Here is a 6,305-nt window from a genome sequence, read left to right on the forward strand (position 1 = left end):
GAGGACCAGTGGGCAAGCTTTTTGCTAACCTTTTGCAATTCAAGTTTGGAGCTCTCTCATTATTCTCTCTCTCTCATTCTTGGTCACTTAGAGTTTTCTTGGAGCACTCTAGCTTTGGATCAAGCAAGGAAAAACAAGCAAAGGGAAAGGAAGGAAAGCAAGGATCAATGAAAGGAAAGCAGGATAGAGCAGCTTCAGAAGGAATACTTGCAGGTAACCTTTTGCATGTGTGATTTCCTAGCTGGTTTGGACATGCATGTTGGTGTATGGTTCTCTTGCTGTCGGTGGCATGGTTTTGCCGGGTTATGATAGTGGTTTTCAGCCTAGCCTTTCCTTTTTCCAGATGCCATGGTATGTTGGGATTTTTATTTTTGTTTTTGAACTTTGGTTTGTCAGATGGATTTCAGAATCCGGGGCGGATGTGGTCTCAAGTTTCATTCCCAAAGGCCCAGATATCCCTTGATCAATTTTGGCAGGATACACGATAAAGCTTGAGGGAGAAGTCTCGGTTTAGGGCCTAGTGATCTAGATTTGGATTGTGGTAAAGCTTGAGAGACTGGTCTCGGTTTAGGGCTTAGTGATTCGAGATTAGATTGTGGCAAAGGCTGAGAGACAAGGAGACGGAAAATTCTTCAAGGATAGTGATGAATTCCAGATGGCATTCCAGGTTCGGTTCAGTTGTGATCAACCGATTTTGGTGTGATCACAGTTTGATGAGGGCGGAGGTGGTTTAACCTCTGATTCCCTTGGTTGTTCTTCGATTGGTTGTTCTATGAGATCCCACATTCATGCTTGGAATATGGAACGGGGGTGACTGGCTAAAAGAGAGATTTGGTTCATCCATGTCTATGGTCGGGTGGTACGTGGAAGTCCTGAACCTGGTGGGATTTGCCTATGATTAATAAAAGCTAAGTTCTATTACTTTTGCTCTGGTTTATATGTGGATTTAATGGCTACCATATCTTTGATATCTATATGGTTTTATGCCGGTTATAAGCATGGTTAAATGACTGGTTCATGTCATGGTTATTTCATGTATTTACTTGTAACTGTTAAATGGAAAGATGCAAGACCTAATTGATGACATAATAGTTCAATGGAGAAGGAGGTGATCCTCCTGGTTATGTTTCATAAGTTCTTTTAGTCATTTATGCTCTGTCTAGTATCCTAGACCTATATGTTGCATTGATGCCAAGTGTTTGGCAAAATGCCAGTCCTGGTTGGGGATGCTCAGGCCTAGTCTTGAGGTTGATTTTTGATTTATCAACATTGTTATCATATCTTTAATGGATTTTGAAGGTTGTAGAAAGTTTTGGGCAAAGGTCGGGATTCTGGGTTAGAAAAGTGGCTCAAATCTTAGGGTCACTGGCACAGGTCTGCTGAGAAAAATTCCACAGTCGCTGACACATAGGCCCATGAGAGTGACTTTGGGTTGTTGGTCGTTGTCTTGCCTATAACATGAGAGTTAAAAGGCTTAAAACATCAGTGAGATCCAACGACATGATGTCTGAGTGTCTGACATGTCTCCCGAGGGTGTTTTTGTTGATGTGGATGAGTTTGTTTGAAATTTTTTGTCGATTCCATTTCCTTAAGGTCACCAAGGAAGTTGAATCCCTTATAGTAGCCTCCCTCGTCGCATGTTTACCTAGACTAGTAGGTTGCTTGGGTGGAACTGGGAGGAGGGGGTGTTACAATGAATTAGGCCCAAGGCCTAAGCATTGAGCCCTCATCTCTGTAATTGTTATTACAAGGGGCAACCCAAGCCATCAAAACACTGTGAAAAATTATGGGCCCAAAGGCTTGAAACTACGAACGCTTGGTCTAGATAGAGTAACCAATGTAGGTACATGTTTGATTTATATATTTATTCGTTCATGAATGTTTGGAGTATGTTTGAGTATTCATAAACGCACAATATTATGTTCATCATGAAATAACCACAGACAACACCAACCAAATTGACATCCAAACTCATGAATACACAAGATATCATTCCAATCATGAGCATAACAGTGAGCCTCACTGCTTAGGCATCATTTACATTTATAAATACAAAGTATTGCGTTATTCACATATAATAATAATCAACACAGTCCATAAGACAATATACATAAGCAATTTACACTTATTTGTGTGTTTAATGATCGCTGGCAATTGAGGGAGGGACTTCAACTGTCCACCTAACCATAGACCCATTGCACTGTAATTTTTCTTGCAGTTGACCACCCCCAAGCTAGATCCAAAGTTTGAGGGGATGCTTGTTCAAGGAAATTCACACCCAAGGCCTAGTCACATACACGAGGAGGAGTCCATCGTCTTGTTGGGTTAACAACTGCTCATTAGCAGTAGGCATCACAATGGCTCACTCACTCCTCAATTCAAAAACATAGGGCTTCACCTAAGATTCAAATGGCCATTTCTCAACTCCAAGAGGCTTAATCTATTGTATAGGTGATCACAACTTTTCTTTCTTAGCAAGCATTGCAAGGGTTTGTAGTCCACTAAACAAGTGGTTTACAACTCTTTTAGCAACTTGCACCATGGGAACAAATTTCCCTGTCAAGTGTTTCATTAGCCAACAACAAGCTTCAAGTAGTTCAACCATCCTGAGCTTCCCTCTGACCATTCAGGCTTAGACTCACCGTCCAATGGCCTCAATACAAGAGATGTGAGGAATAACAACCCAGTCATCTGAACAATAGGTCTTAGACTATCTAGTCGAGCTCAATTTTTCAACTTAGCTCCGATAACACCTTACTCTCTCTTTCTGCAAGGCTTCACTCACGCACGCTCTTTTATGCTATTTCTCTAATTCTCTACAGGATGTGCCTTTTCACTACCCCTTTTTCTTCCTTGCCAATCTCTTTCTTTTTTTTCTTCCCGAGGCTGAGGGGATAGGGATGGGCGTCATTCTCCACTCATGCTGCCCCATCCAATCTTCTTCAATGCTTGTCAGTGCTGGTTAGTCATCGATCAAGATGAGGTTAAGGAAATTCAATGTGGCCATAAGGGACTACTCTCAACACACCACAAACAACTGACAGACATGCCACAGGCACACTGCGACCCTCCCCTCAGAGCTTTGAATATGTGTGTCCCTCCCTTTAGCCAATTATTAGTTTATTTCCACATAGATTTATATGCATCTATAATTTACACAACTGGGTTAGATACATGGGGTGTTATAGAAAAATGGTTGTTACAACATAGACACCACCATGATTAAGATATAAAATGACATGGAAGACCCTAAGAGTGCTTCCCAATTACTTGTCAACCATCCTTGAAAAGAATCTGCTTAGACAAATTTCCCACCAAAACCTCTCAACTTCCGTCTTCTTCAAAGATTAAGGGATATCTGTTATGGATAGATTCTGCCCACCAACATTTTCACCTAATTCATATTTACCTTCACCCCTTTTTGCTTTGTAGCTCCCAAGACCTTTGTTTGAACCCATGCTTCCTCAAATATTTGAACTAGAGATAGAGCCCCTAGGCCATACTGAGGAATATATGTAGTGAGAGATTAGGCAACCTGCAAGGATTGCTCAGTGTTAGGATGAGATTCCACTCCAAAATCTTCATGAACCACCTTTATGTTTTGCATGGCCACCCTTGTGAGCTCCTCATTTGGATTTTTCGGTCCATCTAACAACCCTTCTCGAAAAAATTAACGATCATATAGGGTAGTAAAATTGGATGGAGCGTTGAAGATTGCCTCTGAATTTGATCTGTCAACCTCATAGTCCACTAGCTCCTCTTCTATTAAGAACCACCTTGAAGGCTTTTTGTGACTACTGCCTTCCTCCCTCTTCGATGGTGGCCTACCTACAAAAATGAATTCCTCAGAGAACTTTCAATTAGCCCTAACAAAACCCTCACTTACCAAATTGCCACTTGAAGTATGCATAAAGGATGGAGAGACATGCATCATATTCTAACTCACACTTGATGCTCTCACATTAAAATCTATAAATTGCCAAACCTTGTTGTTGCAATCCATTTAAATAATATTCCAAGTTTAAATCATCATCTTTATTCTTATTCGAAGAAAATATATTATTTATTAAATAATATTAATTAAAATAGAATTATAAATATATAGATGATAATAATAATAATAATAATAATTTTCCAATTTTAAGGTCGCAGCCACACCAAATTGTTGTATGAGACCCCTTGTTCATAAGACAAGGAACCCACCTATGCACACAACAATTTGACTAAATTTGACTAAGTCTACGAAGGCATACATACTCTACCCAAATTGGTGTATGAGACCCCTTGTTTGTAGGACAAGGAACCCACCTCCGCACCCAACAATTAGACTAAGTTTACAAAGGCATACATACTCTACCCCTCTCGTTTTGAACCTATAACCTTTTAAGAAAATACACATGATCTTAACCATTAAACCCACTCAAACTACATAAATTTACTATATACATAATATTTTTTTTAAATAATTTTATTTTCATTACGCCGTAAGGCGTTCCCTCTGAGAAAGACATCCCTAAAATGTGACATGTGCGATCTTGAGCCATTGATTCTGTGTTAGATGATTAGGGTGTTTTCCGTCGTTGGTTTAATATGATTTTTTTCATGGAAAAATGTCTTTTTTTCCCATCGGCTGGAAGACAGAGAGGGAGGATCTGGCCATGGGCTATGAAAGGTTAGGCGTCCTGGCGATGAGACTCTTGGCAATGACTGAAACGACGAGGGCCGCATGAAACATGTATTTCTTCCCTGGTTTCGTGTCTTTCTTCCTTGCATGAGGGCCGCGTAGCCCGCGTAGCCTTGTGCTTCCTACCAGAAGTTTATATAGGCATACAATCTGGCGTAAATACGCATATCCGGAGGTACCTTTGATTTGGGATATAAGCAGAATAGAAATTTGTAGGGTAACCAGCTCCACACAAGAACAGGTAATTCTTTGTTTTCTCTTAACGTAAGAGCGATTCAAACCTGAGTTTTATTATGCTTGACTGCATTAATAAATCAAATCCAAATATTCAATTGAAGTATTCAACTGGGTGCACTACAACAAAACCAGCGATTAGCGTCCCTTTTTACTTCTTTTTTTGCATCTAGAGCCCATTTTTGGTGCTATTTGCATCCATTTATCAAATATGGTGCAAAACTTGACACAAAATTTGCATCAAGTTTTGCACCAAATCTTACACCAAGTTTAGCACCAGGTATTGCAATAGGTTTTGCACCACGTTTTGCACCAAATTTTATGCCAAGTTTTATGTCATCCTTTGCTCCAGGTTTTGTTCCAGGTTTTGCATCAATTTTGGCATCTATTTTTGTTTGACATACTTTTGCATCCTCATTTTCATCCACTTTTTGCACCTACACTTGCATCAACTTTTGCATCCTTTTTTTAATCATTTTTTGCATCCATTTTTTCATCCATTTGTGCATCACTTTTGCGCCACGTTTTACATCGAGTTTTGTGTCTAGTTTTGCATATAATTTTGCATCTACTTTTGTTGCATCCACTTTTCCATCTTGTTTGGCCTCCATATTTACATCCTCTTTTGCATCTATTATTGTACCCACTATTGCATCTAATATTTTTGTGCCACAATTGGCGCCTAGTTTGGCACCTCCTTTTGCACCCACTTTTGATTATAATTTTGCATCCATGTTTGCATCCTCATTTGCATCTAGGTTTTCATCAACTACTACATCTATTTTTGCATCCCTTTTTGTATCCAATTTTGGACCAGGATTTGCATCGGGTTTTGTGTCTCGTTTTGCATCTACTTTTGCATCGACTTCTATTGCATCCACTTTTGCATACAATTTTGCATCCACTGTTACACCCATTTTAAATTTCACTTTTTGCATCCCTTTTTACATCTTCATTTGCATCATACTTTGATTCTTTTTTTTCATCTATCATTACATCCACTTTTGTTATGCCATAATTTGCACCATGTTTTGCACTCACTATTGTATCCACGTTTGCTTCCAATTTTTCATCCATGTTCACATCCTCTTTTGCATCAAATATTGCATCTATTTTTGCATCCACTTTTGTGTCAGGTTTATGCATTGGGTTTTGCATCTCGTTTTGTATCTACTTTTGCATCTACTTCCATTGTATCCATTTTTTTCATCCAATTTTGTTTTGCCTGTTGCATCAATGTTTGCTTCCACTTTTACATCCATTTTTGCATCTTATTTTGCATATTTTTTGTCTATTGTTACATCCACTTTTGTTGCACCATATCTTGCACCTACCATTGCAACCACATTTGCTTCCACGTTTGCATCCTCTTTTGTGTTCAAGTTTG

Source organism: Pinus tabuliformis, chromosome Q, assembly GCF_031772625.1.
Source record: "Pinus tabuliformis cultivar Carrire ecotype Pingquan chromosome Q, CPIR1, whole genome shotgun sequence".
Lineage (NCBI taxonomy): Eukaryota > Viridiplantae > Streptophyta > Pinopsida > Pinales > Pinaceae > Pinus > Pinus tabuliformis.